The sequence below is a fragment of the Haemaphysalis longicornis genome, unplaced genomic scaffold (assembly GCF_048455015.1).
Source record: "Haemaphysalis longicornis isolate Haplotype H1 unplaced genomic scaffold, Haemaphysalis longicornis Haplotype H1 scaffold_2, whole genome shotgun sequence".
NCBI lineage: Eukaryota > Metazoa > Arthropoda > Arachnida > Ixodida > Ixodidae > Haemaphysalis > Haemaphysalis longicornis.
Genome location: NW_027526295.1, coordinates 111491133 through 111516409, shown reverse-complemented (window position 1 = coordinate 111516409; position 25277 = coordinate 111491133). Strand labels below are relative to the sequence as shown.

General features: G+C 46.4%; 1 long non-coding RNA gene across 1 annotated transcript in view; it reads left to right on the top strand.

Moving 5' to 3' along the window:
- The first annotated feature begins 2901 nt into the window (after positions 1 to 2901).
- Positions 2902 to 25277, top strand: part of LOC144167299 (uncharacterized) — a 46150-nt gene continuing 23774 nt past the window's right edge. Inside the window, exons 1-3 of the long non-coding RNA XR_013321933.1 lie at positions 2902 to 3074; positions 9971 to 10032; positions 23399 to 23491. This is a non-coding gene — a long non-coding RNA (uncharacterized LOC144167299). The remainder of the gene's footprint in view (positions 3075 to 9970; positions 10033 to 23398; positions 23492 to 25277) is intronic.

Below are 25277 nucleotides of genomic sequence, written 5' to 3'. Positions count from 1 at the left end.
AAAACTGGTGTTGCCAGTTTCCTCAAGGTCTGACAAAGACGACAGACGAGTAGCACCTCGTTTTGAGCACCGCTTTGCACTGCCTAACCCTGACAGTGTTCCTGCTGCCGAGAGCTGCCTTCGTTTGTCTGAAACCCTTGGCGAGCCGACATGTTTTGGGCAATGGAGTTTTAGCACTGTCACTTCCTGAGGAAACTCGCACCGTTTCATGTCACCTCAAGACCTGCAGATATGATGAAGGGGCTATGAAATGACAGAGCAGTCTATGCTCTCAGGCACGTTGAGTCGTGTTGCAATTTTTCACCAAAATGACCGGTTTTGCCGGTCTGTCTGCTACCAGCCTTCCCTGCACCATAGCAGACACGTCCGTGAATGTTGCCTTTGCTTCCGTCCTAAACGTGACTTTTCCTCCTATCCCTCTGTACTGAGTATGGCTGGGTTCAGTGTGTAGATATTCGCGGCGGCCAAAATCAAGACCTTCCGTCCCAACCAATCACTTCACTGGTTGTTGTCCCAATTGGGTTCAGGCGCTTAATGTGAACTAAACTGTTCGCTGGATCACGACCACCCTTGTATCTGTGTCCCGGCCGGGTCAGCCCTCTTGCCGCTCCTTTCGCTGAGGCCTCGGCCTTTCTTTTTCTTGATTGCACTTAGCACCTCTGCTCTTATCCCAATATCTGGCTGGCGGTCGACTGTGTACAGCACCGCTCTGCTGAAGAGCAACACCAGCAATTTCGCGGTGCAGGTATTGCTCACTCGGCACAGCAGCTCTTTGTATGCCTCTACTGCTTCTAGCTCATTCTTGAACTTCTCTGTTCCGACCTCTTCGTGAGGGTTGGGGAGCGGACGATCTTAATCGGTTTGTACATTTCATTGCCTTTAATACCAGCAACTGTGGTCAACTCCATCACCTGTACCCCGGCGTCTCTTGTTACTGAGCGTATCTCGTGCATCCGCTCCACCTTTGCATTCAACGCTGCCATGTGATGACCATTTCGTAGCTGTTGTTGCGTGCCTTCCAACTATGGCTTGGAGCTCGATTTTAAAAGCTGCTACATTAGCTTCTAACGGACGAAAAATGCATGGCCGTAGCCCGCCCGCAGTCTCTGCATCCGCCGCCGTCTTCTTTTATCGCACCCGTGGCCTCGGGTTCAGGGCGCCATTCACATGCTTTGCGCCGTCTAGCCTGTTTCACAATGTAAAACTGGGTCATTTTCAGGTCTACTCAAGAGCCGCAACCCATGCTTGCCAACGGATCTTCGCTTCAATCGGCGAAATCCTGCACCAACCGTGTCTGTACGCGGCGCTTGCTCACTTCGAGGGCCTCTTGGTCAAACGCGGGTCTTATCGATGAACGGTAAAGCAAATGCTTCCTTGCTGCAACGCCTCTAAACCTCACAAAAAGACAAAACGCAAAACGAAGCATGAAATTGCCTACTTCACTTTTTTTACGTAGAACAGCCCGGTGCTTCTTCCAAGAGACGCCTATCTATGTCCCTTTATGTGCTACTAAGCTTCCTTGCTTATGTCATGCAGATGCTCACGTCCTTTTTCAGTGCTTCAAGACATAATTCCCCCACACGCTGCAGATATATTGTTAGGCGATGGGATGCACTATGGCGAAACACATGGCCCCTACGTTCCTCTGTTCTCCTGACCCAATGAGGGTTTGCCCATGCACATCAAATGGTGAAGCAATCGTTCCGAATTTCCTAGCAGTGCAGTGATGAAAAACCAAACATGTGGCAGTCTACCTAACTGAGCTTCAAAATTAGCCTCCATAAAGCCACACACGGCTTGTTCAGCACTGCCTTGAAGCACGAAATCACTGTCGGAAGGTTAACCGACTTAAAATTGGTGCATCCAAACATGAACAATTAGTTGACTCTCCTCGTTGAATCATAAAGCACACATGGTCATGTTCAAACGTCGGCCAGCGGTCTTATAATCTAACCACCTCCTGTTTTGGTGTCTCAGTCTTCACCCTAAATATCCACTATTCATATTACACACGTTCAAAACTCCTTTGTTCTGGACTACTTTCCTTGTATTGTTCAACATAAAACACTCGTCAAAACAGAAGCACTGCTACGTAATCCTGTTCAAAATATTTTGTTCAGTCGAGTCGACCTTCACCAGAATAAACTTGTAGAAGCCCAGCCACGGCAGCCGAGGGATCTCGCGCAACCGGAGCAACGATCCGCGTGACTGCAGACCCTATCCTGCGCCGTGAGCCACGAGGCTTGAGTCACGCGGCCGGCAGTTGGAATCTAGAGAAGGAGCCGAAAGAACTGCGACCGCACTCTGCCCCGCAGTACCGCCACCGGCGCCATGGCTCGCCCGTCCCCGCCGCAGTTTGCTTTCTGCTCATCGCTCGTCACTCTCCAATAAATAAAGGCAGGACGTCTTCTACCGCCTCATTCATAATCTCAAGTGTTGGAGCGATTATTAATCATGATATATGTCCTGTCTCTATATGAAGGCGAATGTCTTGCACGCAAGAACTGCTGAACTCAAATAGAAGGAAACATAGGCTGTAAGCGTGCACTTATAGACGCAATTACGCAACCTTTTTTTAACAATATATTTACCAGGATTACATTCACAGTATATACACATACTTTTGTCGGTTTATGTTGACTTTCTGCTGAGGTTTTCTTACACCGTCTATACTGAAAAATATTCGAAGTACTGCTAGCCCTCTGTAAAGGTGGTGAAAATCGTGAAAAAGTGCCAGTAACCCCGCAGATGTCAAGATAATTTTGGTAAGCTCGGAAGCTCTGCAACACCGCTAGGAGATTATAGGTGGCTGTGAACAATAGGGACAAGAATTGGCTTTTTCCGACTTTTAGAGGCCTATCGTCCTCCTGAACTTCATATGGGCTCGTGCGCTCGTGCGCGCTCGTGTAACATTTTCAAAGGTTTAGCATGCAATCAAAGTTATTTATAAAATCTCCCCTATGGGCTGGGCGAATGCACCAAACCAACTGAAATTTCATAAATCCAGGGGCATTCTAGGCGACGACAAAACGCCATGGCAAGTTTATGGATACTTTGCATTCTGTTTCTACACGGTAAGTGAAGCCCGCTTTTGTTGTAATTGTAATTTTGATTTCCCAAACAATTGTTCCGAAAGTTAGTGCCTGCAGGAATGTCGTACATCCATCACTTATTGCAGTGTTTGTGTTGTGTTCACATGCTATTCAGACAAGCCATTACCTGTGGGTTATAAAGCATCATTCTGAGAGCACTCACCACCCTGAAGGTGGCCAGAATATACGCCTATGGTAATTCTTTTGAGAAAGCAATATACTGCGCAATGAATATCCATGCCGACCTCCAGACTCGGCACTTCCACCGGAGGGGCTGCTAAAATTGATGACGGGGAAAACAGAACTAGTGTAAACATCTGACAAAGACAACGGGAAAAATTTGGCACTACAGGAAACTGCAACCGGGATGTCGCAATACATGCGCAACAGGGAATGCTAACGCCGCATTTTTGTGGCTTTAGCTGGCTGAGTTATGACCAAGTCATTGCTTCCCGGCGTGTGTCTTAACGAACGTCAAAAACAGGCACGCGAGTCTTGTGCACGAAACTTTGGACGTATGTTGTCACGTCACAAGGTGCAACGTTGAAATACTCGCCAGTGAAGACAGTTCATATTCTTGAATAGTCACCCCTAAGTGGGATCAGGCTCAATTTGTCACTGGATATGATGAGTTCTTAAGCAAGTACATAGTATGAAGTTCACTCCTTGTGACAGACGTTTATACGCACTAGGAGGAAAAAGCACGTTTTATTAGGCGACGTGCCGGCAAGCGCTTTAGCGTCAAAATGTTTCCAAAGTGCACGCAACAAATTATGTTACAGAAATGCATGGAATATTCCTACGAATCTACAGTTTGAAGTTACAGAGCGTTGTGTTCGAGCCCCTTTTTGTTGAACGCGTAAGTGAAAAATATCTGACACATTATTTAAAAACACTGAATTCGTTTTGTACGCAGATGATACCAGGCTGTTTATTGCGAGTAACAGTACGTGAACCTTCTTTGGCGATTAAATTTTGTTCTGTACAAATCGCTCGACTGGTTTAACAAATATAGTTTGAAAGTAATGCTAAGAAATAAAAAAATATAAAATTCACAGAAAAGAAGAAAATCATACAAATAGGTAGAGAACTATACCTGGGTTCGTTACGCGTCGATACAGTAAAAGAGTGCCAAATCGTTTGAGTCGTATTCTCGCAACGCGTGACATGGAGCTCCCAGATTGAATTGTTGGCCAAAACATTATCCTCTGGTGTTCAGGCGCAGTAGCGTTGTCAAAACAATTTTTCCAGCAAATGTGTACGCTCCAAACTTACACATCCTTTTTCACAGCTCACTTGAATTAGTGCACGTCAGTTTGGGGCGCCACCACTAAAAAGAATCTTATAAACATCCCTACACCTTGAAAATAGCTATTCGATGCATTGGTAATGTTCCGTATCCGCATAAGCTTAAACAGTTATCTGTAAAACACAAGATTATCAACATTCAGAATTTGTATAAAAACCGCCTCTTCTACCACCTCCATTTTTACAGCTCTTGTTACCGTGTTTCTTAGTACACATATGAGGTTTAATATTTCATACCGGAACAGGTCGATCTGTATAATTATATTGGATATTCCAGGTCGAACTGGACAATTATATTGTTCCCATGCATCACACCGACTCTTTTTTGCAGTCGCCTAATTTCAACAAAACTGCGATGTCTAATCGATTGCTCCCACATACTTCTGAATGTGACCAGGCTAGTCGCCAATAATTGGATTGCATAATTTTAGCGACCATTTACAATTATGTAACTATGAACAGGTTTTTTGTGTTCTTTCAAGGAATGATGTTTTCTGTGGTGTGCGTTTGATATTACAATAAAAAGATTTTCCAATTTTATATTTATTGATGGCGAAATATTGTTCAGTGTATCGTATATTGTTTCTCTTTAATTCTTTACTTGCGACAAGCGACGGTCTGCTTGATCTATTGTTGCTTACCGATATTTACGCACAAGCATCTGCGCTCCGGCAACGAGAAGCTCACTCAAAAGCTTTTTGCAACAGTGACTGTTAACATTGTTCGCAATGTACGAACGCTCAAAAAAAATTGTTTTACTTTATTTGATTTGATTGGAAAGTTTATAGGGAGCCAGTATGCTCCGCAATGCAGAACGGAATGCACCGCCATGGTAAAAAATCATGCATCACCAATGCCAGTGGCCGCCACTTGGGCAGTAGTGAAAACATCGGCCTGAGAAAAACTCCAAAACCTTCCCAAAACGGAAACATTTTCCGTCCTCAGGTTCGGGGCGTCCTTGCGTCGTTGGAGGGTTTTCGTTTTTTCGCCGTTGTGCAACTTCACCTCCACAAGTTGCTGCTTTTAGTTTCCCTCGTGGGCTGGGGGACCTTCCACGTGCGAACTCAGCATTACTACAGCGGTGCGGCGACTGATATGGGTAGGGCGACGGCTAACGGTTGAAACGGGCTGGTCCACGGCTGTTGTTAGGTATTTTTATCTATGATGGGCGGTGGCCTGTTGGGGGCGGGGTGCATAGACGGAGAACCCTCGCAAACCGACCCTCTTGTAGAGGCAGCGACGATAGATGTGGTAGGCCTCTCCGCAGTGGTAGCACAACAGGCGATTATCGGGCGTTCGTCATACCGCCGTCTTCCTCAGCGTCTGGTTTTGGCTGCAGGGCGTCGTGCGGGCCACAGTGGACGGCGGTACAGAGGGGTTTCTTGACGACGGATTGGAGCAGGGCGGGGTCGACTAACTGCCGCGGAGTAGGTCATGGCTTGTGGTTCGCGGGGTGCTTCCGACGGTGTAATATTCCCCAGTGCTTTGTGGACTTTATCTCGGAATACGTCAATCAGGGAGGCGTCTTGCGGTTGTGGCGTGTTAGGGAAAATTGCCTGAGTTCATTGCGAACGACGGCGCGGATTGTTTCCCGTAAGTCTTCCAACGTGGATCCAGGGCAGTCGACGTCTTGACATCTTGACATCTGCGGGTTCGCCGAAAATGCGTTGAGGGACCGATTGTACTGCCTCGAACGCATGCCCAGGGTTCTCTCGATCATCGAAGCCTCAGTCACCAATTCAGTGACGGTTGTTGGGGAGTTGCGAATGAGTCCAGCGAAGAGCTCTCTTTACCCTTCCCGCATCAGAAAGCGCACCTTCTTCTCCTCTGCCATTGCGGGGTCAGCTCGTCGGAACAGCATTTTCACCTCCTTCATGAACACTACAACGCCTTCTTTGGGGTGTTGGTATCGAGTCAGCAGCCATAGCTCAGCGCGTTCTTTACACACGACAGTTGTGAGCGTTTTAAAAAATTCCGTTTTGAACTTGCTCCATGATGTTTGTGAGGTCTCGTGATTTTCGAACCAAACTCGAGCGGATTCTTTGAGGTACAAAAAAACTTGCCTCAGGGTTTCTTCGTCATGCCACCGGTTGAAAATTCGAACGCACTCCAGCTTCGCTAGCCACTTTTCGGGTTTTTATAAGAGGATCCTAGGAATGATGGGGGCTGCCGAGGTTGCAGCAGAACGACGGGCGGATTGGATTGGTTGACCATGGTGCTGGTCGCGACGCCTTCCTTCTTCACTTTCCCCGGGAGTAGAAGGAGCTCGGGTGGGAGGCCTTGCTATCGGCGGCTGGAACGAGTAGCGATTGCTTGGCGACTTGCACAGGGTTTAGGGTGCATGTATCCCGTACCTCAACGAGATGTCACGTAGCCAAAGACGGTACAGTTGTCTCCAAGGGAAACAAGTTTATTGGAGCGAACTTGCGCTCCCCTAACAACTCAAAGAATACACAAGAATACACACTACAAGTCACTTGCCTGGCCGAGTTTCGGCAAATCGAATACCGCTGCGACACGCTGCGTCTTTCGCCGCAAGCGTGTCTCGAACCGTCGATTTACATCCAGAACATTGTAGATCAAACAGGATTATTCCACTGTGGTGGCGTTAGGGCGAAACGCTGTCCTTATCCGAATGAGACAACATGTGCGGCATAAAAATAAACAAGGCAACATGCGCTTCACTTGAGACACAGATTACACAACCGGGCGCAGCCGGGCAGTAAAACAAACCGTAAATACACAAACCCAAACATATTGTAGTCTTTTGTGTGGTCTGCTTGACTCGATGAACTTTGCACGAACAATTAGGAAGAGCTCATCTTCACCGAACTGGGCAGTAAGTTTGAGTCGATTGCAATGTCTTATAAAAACAGTACCATACGCGAGAAGGAGTAGCCAGCGCTCCTATAAGGCCTCAACCTCTCCTATTTTTTTGCCATGTAATAAAGAACAAACGCAATGCATGGTTCGCGGCAATACGAGGAGACAAAAAATGGAGGCTATCCCGCAATTACGGCAGTGCCGAGAATACCCGCACTGCACCTACACTTAGAACCCCGTCCTGCGGCGCTGTACCTCATACCACCTTCGCAAAGTGAGTGACTGGCCGACTCACGCTCTCAAGGCCAGCGATAGCGGACTGAACAAACGGGATTTGCCTTCTCCTTCATGCCCGGGAACCTATACAAGATGTACATTCTGTTAATAGTTATTTCTCTCCGGGTTGTAGGTAGTCGGTGGGAAGAGTCGAGCAGCCAGCCATGGCGAGCGCCGTTCGAGGCCAGGACCCCCGGGATCAGCAGATCAAGCGGTTTAAAAGGCTCGCGTGCCGAGATGTCGTGTTGCGCCATCATCTGAAGGGAACTGGGCGACACAAAAATGTTGAGGAACAGAACCCAAGGCTATTGTTGTGCTAAGAAAGATCTGTAACCAGCTCTCCTTTCTCTACAAGCTCATAATTATGGTTGCTCCCTTGGCATGCCGTGTTAATCATTTGCAGCGTCAGGTGCCCCGATTGCCAGCACATAGTCTTGCCATAGTGAATGCAGCATGCTTTAATTTAACGTTGCTAGGGTGGCTCTGAAAACCTGCATATGTATCGCCCTAGACAGAAACGCTAGGCACATGCCTTCCTGTGGCTGTATGTAGGCTTGGGTCGTTTGATTGACGCTAGCAGAAATATTTCTGGGGAATAAAAGAATATAATGTAGAAGTTTCAGATATCTCGAGATTAAATAAAAGGAGAGAGAATACAACAGTTGAGGCAGCTCATAAATTTTTTGGAGTGAATATGCGTGATGGAGGTATTCCAAGTAAAGCGACAATATATCCATTTCCTAAAATGCTTTGTTCAACGGCCTTTACCGCCCTGTGCTGATTAATGCCTTTCTCCAAAAAACACTATGTCCTGGCAAAGTTTTTGTCTTTGTTTCTGTTGGTTTGTACTCTGATGGCCCTTTTTGTTATTATGTTAGAGAGTAATTCCCTGACCTACAACATCTTTGTAAATCCGTCCAAAATATGGCTCAAAAAGCGCTCTGAATCACCAATTTTATTTTATTTTGTCTTACTGATCAACGAAAACATGATATGTATACTTGTCACAGGTGGATAATATTATGACCCTAGTAAATGAATTGTTTCCGAAAAGTACACGTTCGCGATTTTTGTTCGGAAAGTAAGTTTAGCAGAACACTACACGAAACAAATTTGTGGCCTCTTTCAAACAACAAAATCGTCCAACTTAGCACGCAATATGTAGCTGGAAATAATAAGTACCATAATTCTGTCGGACCGAATGTATGAACTAAGATCGCTTTTTGTTTGATGGTTTCAACAATGCGGTAAACAAGTTTTCTCACTGGATCACGAGGTGAAGTGATGGCCATATTACTGTCATCTGGAGACGTAATTGAAGCCATCACAAGCTGTTGGGATGTAGAACAAAACCTACTATCAATATAAACGTTATGGGAGGCATTACACATCTAGATGTGAATTCATGGAGGTATTTGAGAACATGGAACTAGTTCTTTAGTTTTCGCTTATATATTGCCTAATGGTGCATGTGGCAGCCAATACTAGAACTTTGTGGAGCAGGCAGAGTCTGTTTCCAACAGTGGTGGTATTTCCAGGTTAAGGTGTTGCCTGGCTTACTGCAGCTGTCTGTTTAACTTGTATCGCCAGGATCTGTTTGTGTGACTTGTGTCACCAGGATAAAGGGCGCTCTAAAATCAGGGACAAAACTTTTTCAGGTGCTAAGGAGCGCAAACAAAACTATAGACTAAGCGCAGAGTAAAAGAGCAAGATAGATTGAACCTAGCACAACGAATAGTTGTACCGCGTTTTGGAGAATCATCCGGGCCTTTGTTGAGCATCACTTTTTAATGTATGTTACAGCACTGTTGCTGCGGCTGGTGCGTAACCAGCTTAAAATAAATCTAATTCGAGAGGTGGCACGTACGTTCTAATTTAAACACCGAGTTTGTGATTTCTGGCCGATACAGAAGGAAGACGTGTTTGGACATTTTTAGCGACGCAACCAGCTACAAAGGTTATTTCTTTAAAAGATCTGGTGTTTATTTAGGTAACCGGTAACGAGCTACCGCCAAGTGTACAGCAGCTGTAAAACTAGGTTAGAGTTAATTGAGCAAGCGAATCATTCCCATGAAAGAAAGAAATTCCATACATAAAGGTTCTGGCGCATGACAGCGTGCATTGCAATTTAAAATCAGTGTTTACGCCGTTAAGTAGCTTTTAAACATTTTCAAAGCTGTAATGGGTGGAACCATTATCTTGACGTAGAGAGAATTTATCAACATATCAGCACCAATGAGTAAATAAAAATATCTACAACTCTAAATAAAAATATCTACAAGTGAATCATTTTTGTACGTTTTCTGAGCCTTTAACTGCTGGAAAAGTAAGGTCAATGAACTAACCAAAGATCAAACTTTCGCCATATTATTGCGCTAAAGCCAGTCGCCTCGTTTGAGTTAGCTGGTTCAGTAGCTTTGTGCCAGGTTCAGTAAAAGGTACTTGGAGATAATAAATATGCATTATTACAGCTTTTGAAAAATCTGTGGGCCAAAGAAAGGAGTGTAAAGAAGCGAATCCCCATGCTAATCCGGTAAGTTTCTTATTATTTATAAACACTTTTAGTTTTCCGAATCGACTTTTATTACGTTTTGGCCGGTTTTGCTTGCTAAATTTGTGGCCGAAGAGTATTTCTACGCGGTAATATTGCTAGTTGCTCTGATTAAAATTGTATGAACATATTGTAGCACTCGTTGTTCAGCACTTACGCGAAACCAATGCTCGTGATTAGCGCTTGGAGCTCTCGAAAATTCAGAGATGCTTGTCTTCCCGCGAGGTGGGAATGGCGGGGCTGTTGTGGATGAGCAGTGCCATACACATCGATGAGTTCAGCAAATTCGCATGTTGGTAATCGTCGTCACATGTATCGAAGGGTTCGTTGTTTTCATGGCGATGGTGAATGCAAAGTCATCCTAAGCATTGTAGGCTCCCACCATCTCTTCGCATCGATTCAAGGCAGCGGTGGCAGGATCTGCATGTCGTCTCAGGAAGGATTGGCACACTCATAGCAATGCACCCAAGGATCCTTAATGTCTTCTACAGAATGCGGGGCAGCGGTGACCTCTCCCAGGCATGGTTTGTTTTGAACTTTAGCATTAGCGCTGCTAATTCTGAATGTCGTCAAGCACGGTAGCACTTGACGACAGAGCTGGAGTTTTTTTTTTCGAGAGCAACCGTGCGAGCCGGGGACTCGCTGTTCATCGCGAGGCACGCGCTCACAAGCGCTTGGCCTTTTCATGCTCCTCTTGGTGTGCCAGTTGTTTTACTAAAGCCACTGCGCGTGCCAGGAAAGATCGGTGCATGCCGCGATGCACACGCACATGAGCGTTCGGAATTTTCCTCGTATTTTTTAGGTGCGGAGTACCTCATGATTGCCCAATGTCCATCAGCGTTCGTGAGCATAGCATTTACAATCGCAAAAATTACATGGACACCGCCAGGATTCGAGCCGGTGTCTGGTAGACCAGACAGAGTTAGTGTCAGTCGTCTTAACCACTGGACTTTGACAGTGAGTTAGTGCCCGAGAGTTGGACTTCCTACTCCGTCACCTGTGACGGTGCGGAGTACCTTGGGACCTCCCAATGTCCCTCCTCGTTCAGCCATGCGCACACCACCATCAAGCGAAAATCAAACGAAATTCGATTGGAGCCGTGAGTTGCAGTTTAATTTATGGAATAATAATCAAGGCTCAAATTTATTGGCGGTCGGGGCGCAAATCGAACGTCGCGGGGGGTGCAACTTTGATGTCATTTCGAGCCCTCGTACCCCACCCCCTCGCCATCATCCACGGAGTGGAGATGCTGCCATTTTCTGCAATGGCGAAGTTACTCGCCGTAACAGTAGCTCCGGTGTAGCTAAAAACAGTCCTCTTTGTTTTACATCGTTTTATCGTTTTCTCTATGAGTCTGAGAAGGGAATGCCGATAATCATAACTCTTAGTAAGCATACAGTTGGCCGTTACCTTTTTGATCAACCGCATGACTAATAATGTAATCAGCACGCCATAATGACACGTTAGGAATTCGTACATGTCTAAAATGTGTTTCGGTGATGAATACAAAGCTCGTTTCCCCTTTCGGCTGCTAGAATTATCAAGCTGTCGTGGTGTGCAGATTTGGAAAATATTCACTCCTTATCACATAAGAATTTACTTGCTTTAGGTACTTCACGGCCCGTGAGCTCAAGTTAGGCCCTTCATATGGAAGTGTCAATGGCATATTTTTTTGTTTCTTTAGTGTTTGGTGGGGTTAGCCTGATGTTTTCGTTTGCGTAGCAACTTGCAGCTCAATATGCATCCTTGTTTTGCCGTTATACACTGCTTTAAGTGTACCCCAGAAGAGAAAACGTTTGAAACCACGTTTCCTGCTAGTTTCTAAAGTTGGATCATAAACAATAGCAGCATAGCATTTTTTAAAATTTTAGCGCTTTGTCACTTTTCTGCGCGTTTTTGTGGTTACTGCTTACTATGCGTACTGCGCTTACTGCTTTCGGGCTTACTGCTTACGTTTGCTTACTTGTCGAGGGAAGGCTTCGGCGAGAAATTGAAGTTTGCCTATTTCCCCGCATAACAGAAAACAACGGCTATAAACACCGTTTGCGCTTGTGTGTCCTGCCAAATGCAAACGGGTTTCTTTACGCTGCCCACATCAACAATTCCTGTTAGAGAATGGCCACTCCAAAAACCATTGGCTGTGACGATTACGTCTTTTCTAACGCGAAATTTGAGCGCAGCGAAAACTGCAGTCTCTCGAGAACGGCACATAGCTGTTCCGTCTCAGGAATTGACCGCATCATCAGCGAACACAGGAAGGCGCGCGCTGATGCGGTGTTATCTGGCAGCGCCTCGCCCCTGCCGAACATATCTCGAGCGGCTTGGGAGGGCCCCGGGCTTACCGCCCTGCTCTCACAATTCCGCCATACTTTCCTCCTCAACTTTCGTGCAGGCTGAGTAAAGATGGTTGCGGTTCGTTTCCAGAAGTCCGGGGTTCGATTAGGAACCCAATCGCCCGGGCTCCGGTTGATTTGGCAAGAGGCTGGCAGGGCGATGGCGTTGAAGCACTTGGAGACGGCGGTCGAATTGACGAACTCGAGGCGTTGGGGCTGATTAAGTGAAACGAAGTGTTTATATACAGCTATTTACAGTAGGGAAACTGAGTACATGAGTAACAAAAAGAAAAACTTCAAACTTCAGCTAGACGCTAGCTCCAAGCGCGCACAAATCACTTGAGCTTCTCAAATTCGTCTAACTTTCCTTCCCTCGGAGCGTACACAAACCGCCCGAGAAACGACGGCCGAGACTCTGTCTCGCCGCAAGATCCGTCTAGTTGCCCGATACGGCGCAGTAACCTAAACCTCCGACGCGATCTTAACCTGTAACCTAGGGGGCTCCAAAGCCCAACCTAGCTTCAACGGTCGAGACTCCTTGTCCCGCCGGGAACTGCCCAGCTCGGCGCTCAGACAAGAACAATTTCCAACGGCCAAGTTCGGCCTTATAACACCTCGAGATCACACTCTCTTGTGAACGCCCCTGTAGCGTTCGTACACGCGTAAGGGAGTGCCCAAACTCACGTAGATAGCTGTCACTCAGCACGCTACGAAATATTCAATGAGGTGCCGCCATCTTTGGGGCAACGTCACGCTCGCGGACAAGCAGGTGCGCGGCCCCGCTGGGTGAGAGCGAAAGGCGGCGAGAGTGCACTGTGCCGGCCGGGGTGCATTAACAATGGTGTCTCGCGCGGCGCACGCTTCGACGCCGGTAATCGCGCCACCTCCGCGCGTCACGTCGACGGGTCCCGGAACCCGGGGGCGCCGTCTGCGTTCTCAATGGGGAATCATCCCCGTGGCATTCGGTGGGCCAGACAATTCGTCTCCCGTGCACGCCGTAATGAATTAGCGACAGCTGCGGCGTAGAGTCCCCAGTGCTGGGCCCCCAGACAGAGTGGCGGGTTCTCACGCGCAGCCCGGGCGCCTGGCCGCTGATCTCAAAGGTGGACCTTACAACTTCCCCCTTTAGGAACGGTAATTGGACCTCTTGGTTCAGTCAATCCGAAAAGACTTTAAAAGGGCCACTCGTTTCATCTCTCCTTCAGCCATACCAGCGGAAGAAATAAACAAAAAAAAAACACGTGGAAGGAGCTTGGTATAACCCCAAATGAGCCCCCTATCACTTCTGTTGTTCAGCTGATCCGACCTCTCTCTCACGTAAGCTACAAACACAACCTATTCACTATCCGACAAAATGGGACGGAATATTCTAGCAAGCCGAAGACACAAAAAACGCTGAAAACACTAAGTGCAAGTAAGAAGAAATTGGGTCGTGTCTCCGGGGCGCCTAAACGCCACGAACAACGAGACAACTCAACCTATAACACTGATGCGCGCTATAACAGCAACCACGCACACATATTCCGGCACTCGACAACAAGAACAAAAGGAATAAGGACTGGCAAAGAACACGGGCAATTTTGCAGTCAACAAAAATGAAACGTTAAGAAAGTTTACATTGTCACTATGTGCACGCACGCAAATGTCCTCCTTGACGGCGTAGCCTGGTAACGTTACTTCATGAATGTTCGGCTGTGCTTTCGCCCACCTGCGGTGCACAGAAAGTTCGGTTGGTGCGGGGATCGGTCAATTCGGTGCACGGATCGAGCACTCAAGGTATCTCATCGCGCACAACCACGGTACACACCCACCCACACACACACACACACACACACACACACACACACACAACACACACACACACACACACACACACACACACACACACACACACACACACACACACACACACACACACACACACCACCAACGAAAAAGGACTGCTGAACGGGAACGTTCACGTCCGTCGTGGGGGTGTTAAGGCTGGGAGGCAATTCAATGGTGACCCCCCCCCCCAAGCAACATGGTGAGGGCGCGACTGTGCGTATGCGTTCGTGTTGTTTGCTTCCTTCCTGTGAGTAACCACAACTTTGTAGCGTTGCAAGTCTAATGCCTACCTTGACAATTTAGCCCCACGAGGCGTACAGGTCGTAACGTAAGACTGAGGGTTATGGTGAGACACGACATTGACTTCTGCCCCAAAAACCCAATAGCCAAACTTTTTCAATGCCCAAATGATGGCAAACGCCTCGCGCTCGATGGTTCACCAGCGGGTTTGGGTTGGAGTAAAACGATGGCTGGCAAAAGCGTTGGGCTTCTCGCGGCCCTCTTTCCGCATCTGCGCCAGACATGCCCCGGGTCCCACCTCAGACGCGTCAGTAAACAGCCAATAAGGCTGGTGCGGGTCAGGGGTGTTTAGCGCCGCGGCCAAGAAAAGAGGCTCCTTTAGCTGCTCAAACGCCCGCTCGGCCTCGCTACTCCAAGGAATCTCGTTCGGTACACCCCGCTTTGTCAGGGACGTTAGCTGCTCAGCTACGTCCGCGTAGTCTCAATGATGAGGGACTTAAGCAGCCATCGAGAAGAAAGATTGCCGTTGGTTTTCAGTACTTTCGCCTCGTCCCATGCGACCAAGTGTCCCATCTTCTCACAATTCTCTGCCAGTGCGCTCGTTTTTGCATGGCCATTGTTCGCTTCGTTCCGGTGCTAAAATAATCTGTGCAGATTGCCTGTTTCGCTAATGCACACTGATTTGCATTCGGCGCACGGTATCTAATAAACAACACCTGGAAGCTTGGAGCGTCACAGGGGGTATTTCACGCTGACAATGTCAGAACGTACCTTGCTAGTAGGCACGTGCACGATGTGCACACTGTGTTTCTTGAAAATACGTGCAAAAGCTTGATTGATGTGTAAGACGAGAATTGCAGCACGTTTTGACGCAGGCCTTGTGGACACTTCTGCCTGCTAATGTCAATGCGGATTCCTGGTAGTCGCCCTCTTCGCTTCTTTTTGAATACAATGTTTTAGGCAGCCACAAGGACTGCATCAAAACGTGCTGCAATTACCTACGTCGCACAAATTAGTGTAGCTCTCGCACGCATTTTCAAGAAACGCAGTGCATACACCGTGCATGTGCCCACTAGCAAGCTCGTTCTGACATTGGCAGCGTGAAAGACCCTCTCACACTCCAAGCTTCCGGGTGTTGTTTATTAGATTCCGTGCACCGAATGCAAATCAGTGTACATTGGCGAAACTGGCAATCTGCAGAGAAGATTAACGCAGCACTAGAACGAAGTGAACAAAGGCCATGCAAAAACAAGTGCACTGGAAGAGCACTGTGAGAGGACAGGACACGTGGTCGACTGGAACAAGGCGAAATTACTGACAACTGAGTGCAACCTATCTTCTCGATTACTTCTCGAGTCCCCCATCGTTCAGACGACGCCCAACCGTATCAACATAATGGATGGCAATCTGCACCGCATCTATGCGAACTCATTGCGTCGCGTAATGCCCAATATATAGCTACGTTTTCCACGGCACATGATCACCGTGAACAAGCACCAAAATATTAAATGGCTTTCTTGATTTGGTCAGTGACCTGCGTTTCATCATTACAATAATGCTTTTACCTGCCTACATGGCATTCTGTCAAACACTGGACTACACTACATGAGCCATTGCCGTTCTTAACCTGCACTAGAGTTTATAACCTTTCACTACTGCTATGAGATAGACCCATAAACGCACTTCAATATGGCCTTTATATTTAGCTCTTGGAAACATATTGTATGGCTGTTATGTATAATTTCACCTTTATGTTGCACCTGCTACAGAAGCAGGTAATATTCGAAAGACATGGAAAAACAATGGCGGTTTACCACGCCAAAGTTACACTTGGGATATGGGGAGCACTGTAGGGGAAAGCTTCGCCTTAATTTTGAACACCTGGGTATTTTTTGCGCGCACCGAAATCTCGACACACGTGCGTCTTCACATGTTGCCTCCATCTGAAAAGTGGCCACACCAAGCGGTATCTAACCGACATTTGACTCCACACCACACCACTCTAGCCACTGCAGTGGGTTAAATATATCAAATAAAGGGAGTTTTGGAGTACAAATGGAAATATTAATCACACGTCTGATTTTCCCAATCGATCTACCTTTTCAAATCTACCATGAAATCCCCCCCTACCGGCCTACCAAAACACCCTTGTCTCAAGAGGTAATCAGGCTGTTGTTAATGAAGTAAGTATTTACAATTCGAGACTTGCCACCGTTAAAGCGATGCACTTTGTTTAATGATAAGCGACATTAGCCATTTCCAGCACCAGGAGTTAATTGCGTTAAGATCCGATTGAAAGCCTTGACGGTAGTAGTTGAAAGAAATTGCGTGATAAATTACAACATCGTCTGCAAATACAGCTACATGGGAGGATATGCAGCATGTAAGATAGACAGGATCAAGCAAACTGCCTGGGGGGACAACAAAAGTGGCACGAGCAAAAGAAGTATATACTTATTAGGAGAAGTAAACTGCATTCGAGAAGAATGAAAAATCTTTCGCTCAAGTGAGGACATTAGGGTGAAGTTTGAGAAGTAGCCTGGTTTGCAATGCGATTGAACGCCTTAGAATAATCGAGAAAAAATAACGCAGTTTGTGAGCCTGTGTCAATGGATCAATGTAGATCGTGAACAAATCCTGAAAGTTGTGTTTCTCAAGTAACCCTTGTGAAACCCGTGTTGATATTCGAATGTGATATTGTGCTTTTATAAATAATTAGTGACTTGAGAGTGTATAAAATGTTCCCCGACCTTGCATATGGTGCTTGTTAGGGAAATTCAATGGTAAAGTACCGTCTCCTGATTTAAAGATTGGTGCTACCTCGACTATCCTCCAATCATTGAGAATAGTGCCTGTCATTAGAGACTACGAAAAAAGTGCTGTCGGAATTCTACACACTGCGGGATGTACTTTTCGGTATAGTGTGATAATTACCAGTATGATCTGTAGTAGATAAAATTGTAAGCTTACTTAAAATAGAAAGTAGTTCCACACCAGTTTGTATTTCAAGTTCAAAGCCATATCAAAAGATCCTAATTGGTTGCTTGGCTTGAGAACATACGAATATTTCCTTCAAAGTCAGTTCAGTTTCTCTTCTTGCCTTTTAGGCATCCGCCCCAGATTCTCTTCTGCTAAGCAATGACACACTCCAAACGCACAGCACTGCTTCATGCGAATGTTTCAAATGACCAGAGGCCACAGCACTGCTAACAGCTATACATCATGGCAGGTTCCACAACGTGCAATTACTAACCCGAAAGTACATAATCGGCGGGTGCTCCGACATGGCAGCAGTGCCTGGACCGATGTGTCGAGAAATGCGCTGGCTTCTGAACGGGTGGTCCAAGCGGCCAGATGATGGATGAAGGAATGACTATTCCTGGCGGTAAAGTGTACGGAGCACCAACGAAAGGCCAGGGAGTACTTGGGTACAGCAGGTGCAGTGTCGGTTGGCCAAGGGAGGCCCTGGCAAAGCCTTTGAAACTGGAGTGAAAGGCAGGAGAGCCAGCAGCACACCTGCAGGTGCATAATCTGTGAGTGTGCTGACCCATACCCATAAACGTACCCATAAACACCAGAACTCGTTCCAACCAAATACAGAATAATAAAAAATGCGTACTTACCCTAGCAAAAACGTTGTTTCCAACGTACAATTCTCCTTCACTGTCGTCTTCATCTCGCGCACACCAACACACTTTGTTCGAACGCAATGTCATCCACTTTTGACGCGCAGTATTTTATGAGGCGATGATCGTTCTTCCCGGGTCCCCATGTTCAACACACGCGTAGGTTGGAAGGGTAGACATCACCCATAAAGCTTTTATAACTATGATTTAAGCTTGAAATAGATAAAACTGAACCAAATCCGCCAGCAACCACTCGGCACAAAACGCTATAAACAAACACACAAAAAAGTGAGAGATCGTTCCCAGACTTCAATAGCAGCTCCTCTATGTTTGACTGAAATTGTGTTAGTGCTGTAATATTGGTAATTATCTTTCTGATTTCGAAGTCTGCAAGGTGTTTATAACTTGAATTTGAGGTTTTTAAACACAAAAGTGAATACACATAAAGTAACTGACATATATACTGATATTGTAAAGAAGTTTTGACGTTTGTTTTGGATTTGTTTTCACGGCGGGCTTCTCAAGAGAGAAGGTGCGAGAAAACAAGCTACTTTGGGTTTAGGAAGAGGGTGGTAAATGTCGGCGTGATGGAAAGCAAGGAACAGGCGCTTACCCTGGTCTTAAAAAAAGATGTAATAAAACCGTCGCTGGAAAAAAAAGCAATTTTCGACGAGGAAGCGAACCATGGACCTCCAAAACTGTAAGCGGACGCGTTACCACTCAGCTATCTCGGCGGGAGATCGGGGAGCGCCTAAAACAACTATAAATACTTACATATGTTGTCAACGAAACTTGTCGTTTGTGTCTAGTTTATGCTGCATTTTTGAAATTCTGGCTGTCCTAACGCTTGTTTCTCACGCACCGATCTTGCAGACGAGGCCACATTGCTAGCGCTGCAAGCGATTGAGCCAAAGCTCCCTTATTTGACTCAAGAAAAGCTATCGCAGGTCAACCCGACCTTTTCTGCGCAAGCCACGGTAGCCACGAATGAAATGGAATGTGCCGTTAGAATTCTCGCGTTGATAACGCTTGTTTGTCCGGCACCATCTTGCAGACAAGCAACGTTGCGCTCACGTTGCGTCACTCCGGGCATGTCAGGCGCATCAAACCCGTCGTGTAAAACGACTGCTAACAGTGCGAAAACCTCTGAGTTTGTAACAAGTGGGGATAATGCAAGGCAATATTAGATAGCGACCGAAGCATGCGGTGGTTGCGATGTAATAGGTACAGCAAACAGGTACTGTGGACGGCAGCGACGAGCGAAAAAGATTTTACAGGGGCCGCCCCCGGCAGCCTGCGCAAAAAAGGAAGATAGAACCACTGCATACACGCCGTCGAAGAAAGCTGTACAGCCGATTCAGTTTGTTCTTGACGAAGAGCAACCGAGGCTGCAGCAACAAACTATTATTGTGCTCTCCGTGGTATGAGCCAAAGCATATCTTGACATCGTTATGTTATCGTCCGTCAGAACACAAACGTTGACATCTAGCGTCTATGCCAGATATAGACGCTGCTGTTTAGGCCCTAAAAACACCTTGAGGGCGTCTGTCGGTTCTGTCTGATGGCGCGCTCGCGCCGCTCATTACAAACAAGGTGTCTCTTGGCGTTCACTGATCGTGTTGGCGAGCCGGTAAACGCCATCACGGGTAAACTCTCTGTAGGAAGACTATGCTGTTGGGACGATAGAGTGCCGACAGAGCTTCTTATTGGCCCCAAAAACGCCATCAAGGTTAAGCTCCCTGTTGGACGACTAGGCTATTGGGACGATAGAGTGCCGACAGAATTTCTTATTGGCCCCACAGGCGTGCTGTCAGCCCAACAGGAAAGTCTTGTTGGATTTTTTGTCCGGGTACATAGTGCTCCTATGCACTTCAGCCACAGGTCGCGTGTTCCAATTACTTCTGACGGCACCTGAACAGTTATGTGAACGTGCTCGTTTAGAGGCTTATGTTGCCAACCGGAAGCGATGGCTGCAGTCGAACTCAGACAACTCAGCGTGTTTGGCTTGATGCTCGGGAGAGCGGCCAGACAGCTGGAGCGAGCGCTGACCTCAGTCCGCACGTGACCGGCGGCGCCATTGATTGGCTGACTTCTGCCCATCACCACCCGGAAAGACGTATTGCAGCAGACCACCTAGTATGATGCGTTTTTAGGGTGAGCCTATTTGCATGCGCTTTATTTCGTCATAGAGGAAATACGTTTGAGGTCCTCATCTTCAGATTCTAAATGATTAAGTGCGAATGCACTTCTTAAGTGACCCTGAACCTGCGTCCACCGGCGATGTCCGCATAGCATACCCACGTGGGGGATTGGCCAGGAATCTCCTCGTCTTCCTTGGCAACGGGGGGAGATGGGCGCGCGCTGCCTGGCCGCTGACATGGCACATACCCACGTGGGGGATTGGCCAGGAATCGGGCGTGAGAAGGGCTAATGCACCCGCTTAAAGGAGTACTGACACGAACTTTCAAAGCTGAGATCCGCTCTAGCAATCAAGTACAACGACAACACAAATAGGTGTCTGTGAATAAATGCATCTTTCTTTCTTTGTAGTTGTGTGTGTGTGTGTGATCTCTCTTTCGCGAACATTACCGAACCGCGCAAATTCAACTCGTGCATTCGCACTTTCACATTCTTCCCCTCGGGGAAATGCGGGGAGTTTCTTCTCCTGCCAGCCATTCAACCCTAAGTCGTCCTTCCCACCCGCTAACCTTTGCGTTTAGGATTTACTTTGCCGGGCACTACATTTTGTTATATTAATTCAAACGCTTCATTAGCAATCGTAAGACGTTTTCTGTTGAAATAGCGTTGCAAAGAAACGCGTGGCCCCACTCAAAAAGTTACAAAGCTTAGAGTTATTCCTAATTCGCACTGAGATTTTACTTAGAGTAGAAATATCTTGTAAGGAACGAATTATTCAGTAGGGCTGCTGTCTTGTGTGGTTATCTTACGAAAACGCTTTGGTTGAATATTTTTAAAACAACGCCATTTTCTGCACTAGCGAGAAGTTTCTGCTGCTAGGACATGGGGCTAGAGCGCTCAAGTATTTATTCACCCTGTTTGAGGGGTCTGCGTAGAAAATGAATTCGAACGGGGAAGTCAAGCGTGAAAGTGAAATGAATGATAAAGGGCACAAAACCTTGCCGTATTCCTCGCCTTAGTTACAAGACTTAAATGCACAGCTTCTCTACTGACCAGGATGTACTGCTTGCGAAATACTTTCACTGCACTGTGTCACTTGATGAAACTGCTTTTTGATACTTCGAGCGTGAAAAGGTTTTTTCCGGGTTCTCCACTACCTTCTGTTTATATCTGCAATTTAATGGGCTCCTGTTAGGGAACGTCTACCCGCTTCAAAACAATGGTCACCCGAAGGGGTGGCTGGTACATGCAGACTTTTGTGGAAATGTGTCTTTGTCGATGCGAATCCTGATGCTTCTCTCAATTCCGCTTGCTTTTAGAAGTAGTGCTGTGGATGCTCTTCCCGAGATTTTATAGCCTATTACAACTAATAACTCCACAATTTTATGCACAATAAACAGAAAAAGAATTGTAATTGGTGAAACGCTGAGACAAGGGAATATTTGAATAAGGGATACCTGGTGCGCAGAAGAAATGTTCGAATTTTGATTCGTAGGTAAGGAAGTGGGGTCTGGGTTAAAGTGCATAATACGCACCAATGGTATAGGTTGGGCGTTTTATACCCAACATAAATGGAAGCAGATAGAGAACTTTTCAGTCGCTCACTAAGGATCGATTGGTGCCCAAGGCTGTTCACGAACCTCAACACAATTTGTAATTTCCGCAATCTCTAGTGTCATACATAACGTCTGATGAGTCTTGAAGTGCTCCCAGACTAGAAAACCGGCAACGTATTGTTAATTGACAAGAAGTCAGATACCCAAGACATTACGAATTACAGACCCATTGGCCTACTGTCAGTTTCATGCAAACTGATTAGCAAAGTAATAGTTAACTGCATAAGTGGCAGCCTAGATTCTCAACATCTAAAGAGCCGCCCGGTTTAGGAAAACACACTTGAAAATAAACCGGATCTTATTAATCATCGACCAGTAACGAAAATCCGCCGAATTTATTTAGCCCGTTTGCATGGCATTTACAGACTAAAAATAGCGTTTGCTTGAGTAAGCATTGCAGTAGTGCTGGGACCATGAGGTACCGTGGAAAATAGGCGATGTTCATAAAACTTTGAGATAATATATATAAGGACATCAGAATAAAGTAATCCTTCCCAAGAAAAGCGGTCAGAAAGGCTGTAGAAAGGGAGAGACCATCTCGCCAAAAATGTTCTCAGTGGGTCTAGAGGGAATGTTTTAAAAGTTTGACTCTAAAACGGTTTATTGGGAGCACGCTGAAAATATTTGTGAAATTTCAGGTTTGCAGGCGATATACTTATGATCAGTGAATCGGTAGTGCAGCTGCAAAAATATTTCAGGAACAACCTTCAAATATATTTTCCATGGTGTTACAAATAAACCCGAATAAACCTGAAGAAATGATGAATAAACTTGCCGGAGTCGCCCTTTTCAGCTTAGCAAACGCACCACTACACCGAGAGGAAGAAGTTAATCCCCGATGACAAGGTGTCATGGGGACAGAAGCCACAGGAAGAAAATAGGGCGCAGAATAGGTTAGGTCTGGTCTGCACGCGGCAAACACTCTGAAGTAATTAAAAGCAAGCTACATCTAACAAGCAAAAGAAGAATGTACAACCAGCGCGTCCTGTCGGGGACGACAATTGGGAGCAATCCCGGGAACGCCCCGAGGACAATAGAACAAATAATGCGAGTATCTCCTAGACACAGGAAGGAAGTTTCCTAGGTCGGGAAACAACTTTGGCCGGTGATATCATGGCTGAAATAAAGATAAAAAAAATCGGCTTGGGCCGGCGGTGTATCTAAACAAAATAATAAAAGATGCACCACGAGGACAACCGAATGGATACCGGCAGGCGGAACTAGAGCATGGGGAAGGCCAATAACTAGTGAGCGTTGAATATAGACATTTGGGGTAAATAATGAACTCAAACAGCACAAGAAGGAGTTGTTGGAGGTCAATGGGGGAAGCCTTCATCCTCCCGTGGACCTGAATAAGCTGTTGATGATGGTAATGATGCACCTGAACAGGTGGTGCTCGTTTTAAGTAAGAATACCTGAAACAAGCGTGGCAAACACAAGGTGGATGTAATGTAGCCACTTCTAGCACAAGCTTTTTTTGCGTAGAGGTTACTGCACTGCGCATGATTTCATAAATACTTTGCTTGACCCGTACAATGTGTTTCAACACGTTTCCCTATTTTTGCAGGGAATCATTGTTGACGCATGCGACTTCTGGTGCGAGGCGGCTGATGGTTATCATTGGGTTGCTCATTATTTTGTTAACGGAACAAAGTGTCCGGTAAGAGCAATTTCAATCAGTATGAAGTCAAGCAGACTCTTAGTTCGCGCGGTGTTTGTTTTTACTGGTGATTAGTGGGCACTGTTCCGGGTTATTGTGTTTGGATAATGGCTGCGCACTGAAAGAACACAAGTAAAAAAATGACTCCTACTGCCAACAATCCGACACAAGCAGGCAATCTATACGCTGGTAATTACAGTAGGTGCTGGTTTATTTGCCTACGTACACTCTACTGCTCATTAAAACAGAAACAATAGTAAAATATTTCTTCTCGATTGGTAGCATATCCAGACGCCTTTTCAAGCGCAATGCTGTGGTGCTATTGTGCCACACATATATGATATTTAGAATTTGTTACTCGTGCTGTGTATTGTTGCTTTGTGCCGTTAGTGAAGACGCCGGGGTACGCTCGTAATGCAGATATCTTTCGCTTAGTGTATTCGATTATACTTGAGTGTCATTAAAATTACTGTAACCTATAAAATCCAATGACTTGAAATGAGACCACATGCCATCGCCAATAAATTATTCAAGTTAACGCCAAGACCTCTAAACTGATTGAGTACTTCATAATTGAAGCAACGTGCGACGTTAGAGCATAGTACATAACAACTCACTCCAAAGTCCTAGAGGTTGCTCGGTAACGAAGAATTTCAATCTATTATTCTGAGCTCAGAATTTTTTTTATCGCTGTTCTTGATACTAGTCACTGTTGCGCTTTTCATGAATTGTACCTCGCAAGAATATTCAAATTTGGTGTCACGGCGCGGCACCGTACGGGACCAACTTAAGTGCCAACAACACCTTCTGTGACCAATACTTAACCGACAGCTGTCGCACTAGCGTAACTGGCGCACACAGGCTATCAGACCAGGCTGCGGAGCTGGTACAAACTAGCCGGGGATCCAGGTTGGAACGGACAATTGAGAGAAGAGTCAACTTCAGCGACGGCATGCATCGGTCATCGCTAGAGTCGGCGATTTATGCCTCTCGGCGAATGAAGTGGTGGGCACCCGCCGGTTGTTTGCTATACCTCGTTTGTCACCACCAGTCTGCATTCCCTAACCACCGGCTGCGGATACTGAAGTCATCATTAGGAGGATACAGCATATTTTGTTGTTGGGGCTTCGGGCTCCTCGCGTAGGAGTTCAAGGATGGCTCCGTAGTTAGAATATCAACGGCAGGGGCAGTCGACTTTTTATGCAAAAAGGCCTCGAGTATACGGCAATAACCACTGGCGTGCGCATTGCTTTGAGGCTGTTTAAAGTTGTTGGCGTAGAAGAATTGCTTTGTTGTCTTGAACTTTAATGGCACAAGCATAACAATTTCTCTGCTAAAAAGGACAGCACAGCCTCCAAGCATGTAATACGAGGCTAACTTTGGTGCACATTTTGATGTATATGAGAGGGCGTCATGTTTACTCGGCTCCTTTCCACAGGAATAAAGGTTTTGTCTTTAAAGGGGTCCTGAAATACCTTCCGCCGATGCATGGATGTACATGTAACCAAATAAGACAATGTATTAGCAATCTCCTCCGGCAAGAATTTTGTTAAACCGATGAGTATTAGCTGAGAAATCGTAAATCAAAAACCGCGCATTATCGTCGCGCCGCGTTTCCTCCTCTTTTCAACTGTTGACGGCGCGCGAGCACTCCCTCCCATGATGCTGCGCTAGTCAGCGGTGACGTACTTCCGCATTACGCTCCTCCGACTGCCGTCTGCTACGGGCAAGTTTTGTTGACACCATGAATTCCGCACTCCGCTCAAGGATGGATAAGCGAACGAAA